This window comes from Aulostomus chinensis, chromosome 1, assembly GCF_037954235.1.
Source record: "Aulostomus chinensis isolate RoL2024-O1b breed Wild chromosome 1, RoL_Achi_v1.0, whole genome shotgun sequence".
Taxonomy (NCBI): Eukaryota; Metazoa; Chordata; class Actinopteri; order Syngnathiformes; family Aulostomidae; genus Aulostomus; species Aulostomus chinensis.
Window position 1 is genome coordinate 41,678,630 of NC_141320.1, and position 2,184 is coordinate 41,680,813.

At 43.8% G+C, this 2,184-nt stretch overlaps 1 non-coding gene across 1 annotated transcript; it reads right to left on the reverse strand.

The window, feature by feature from the left end:
* Positions 1-842: 842 nt before the first annotated feature.
* On the reverse strand, positions 843-914 carry trnam-cau (transfer RNA methionine (anticodon CAU)). Its single transcript has one exon. It is a non-coding gene; the product is annotated as a tRNA-Met (tRNA).
* Between the last annotated feature and the right edge of the window lie 1,270 nt (positions 915-2,184).

The following is a 2,184-nucleotide window of genomic DNA, read 5'->3' on the forward strand; positions in this document are numbered from 1 at the left end:
TTGTCTCCTCATCAGGCACCACAGTATCCAGTAGGTTCAGTTAAAACAGTCATCAGTGATTAATGTTCATGTTCAATGATGAGGTTTTGATTTATTCTTCTAGAATCATCTGAAGAAACCCTCCTCAACACAGTGAAGCCTTCATCTGACAGGAGGAGTTTCTTTTCCCAGTGATTCCACTGACAGTGAAAAGCTACGTTCATCAGACTGGTCTGATAGGATCAACTACTGGTTGCTCTGGAGTGGAAACAGCAACCTGTCAGGAAACATTAGTCAGATCAAAGCCAAGATTAAAGCAAGAGCCTCCAGATCAAAGACAGAATTGATGATGATGTCATCAGGGGGCTTTGATAGTATATTTATTTGTACCTCGAATTCTGTCTTTGATCTCAGGAGGACATGAAAGAAACCCAATTGAGGAAAGCAGAGGAGAACATTCAGCTTCATTAGAAACACTTGAACCCTTTGAACAGTAGAATTTGTTTGAAACAGTTTACAACACTGAGTGACAGGACTGAAGAGGGGAGATTTTGGTATTTTCAGTTTAATTCTAACTTTAAACTGGGCATGAACATTTTTAGTCGTTCATATTCTAACATACAGAGGAAGTCATGACATTCCCTTTTTTATAACCTGTCCTGTTCAGGAAATGGAAATGGAAATTTAGCTGCTATGTTGAATCAGAAAAACCTTTTGAAGTCTACTTTTGCTTCAGTCAGAAAGTGGACTGTTGTTAACTCTCACAATGGTTGGTGACTCTGGTGGAAGAAAATATCCTTATGAACCTCTTTTTAACAGACACATATTTCTGAAGATGCAGGTCTATTTTATTTTTCTTCTTTTAGCAGAGGATGGTTTCGATCCATCGACCTCTGGGTTATGGGCCCAGCACGCTTCCTCTGCGCCACTCTGCTCTACCATTGACAGAACAGTCCTTGTTTTAGGAGAGCATTCTCTGTGTTTGTCTCTGCCCTGCTCTCCTGCTCTCTTTCCCCTCATTTAGTCCTTGACATGATCCATGCTCTACAGCTCTGCGGGTGGAATGAAGACCTGCGTCTGCTCTGCCCGTGCCGTCCTTCGTCTCAACCTAAATTGTTTGACCCACCTTTATAATGCTGCAGACAACACAACCAAACTGGCCCCGATCAGGATTTGACAGGCTGAAACATGCCCTAAAAACACCAAGAATAATATCCACCACCTTCTGAACGGGGCCTGGCCCGTCTCCTGCATCAGGGGCCGCCGCAGTCGCGCATCAGCTGTTCAACAGCTGTTCGCCGCAACACTCAATGAGACAAAGACATCGAAGCTCAAGCTGCTGTTGCGGAAGCCGTGATCGTATAGTGGTTAGTACTCTGCGTTGTGGCCGCAGCAACCCCGGTTAGAATCCGGGTCACGGCAGCATGAGATAAATTTCTTTGTGTGTATTGATGGACACAAGCCAAGCAGAAATTTCCCACAATGCAATAGGGCAGTGTTTGGTCAGTGCTGAGCAGGCGTCAGTCTGAAAACGATGTCATATTATTGTGTCATCACTTGACCAGACCCAAAAGTAGACTCAGGTATCAGTTTCTTCTCAATGCTAACGTCTGCTAGCTTAGTCTGCTACTTCGATGGCTCTGCCTGCTCTAAGGTCCAGACCCCTGGATGTGGTGGTTCCTACCTGAACGTAGATTCTGTCAGCTCATGTTGTTAAATCAACTCACCAGGAACACCAGTAGATTTCAATGGACTGACAATGAGTCTCATTGAATGGTAAACATGTCAAATATGAAGTCATCACCTGAGGAGGTCTGCTGCTGGAATGAAGCTCCAGATATTCACAAGATATTCTAGATCTTGAAATAAAGCATTTTTATATTTGATTTCTTATTCATTCAGGTCATCCAGTCACGTGACTGAAGTCATCCAGTCACGTGACTGGAGTTTTCCATTCATGTCAGTGATGTCACTTGGCAGGACTGTCATTGCCGTCTCATTCTAGAAAAGAATCCAGACTCCACCTGTGGCTCCATGATAACTGAGGGACCTCTGGTTGGAGGCTGGACGATGATGTTTGGACTGGAAGGAAAACTCCTTGTCCAAATTCCATTGTGTTCAAATTTAAAGTCCCACAATAAGAAGTAGCTGAATCTGACAGGTGAAGGTTTGGAACTACAAGATGGTGATGTTTCCTTGACTTGA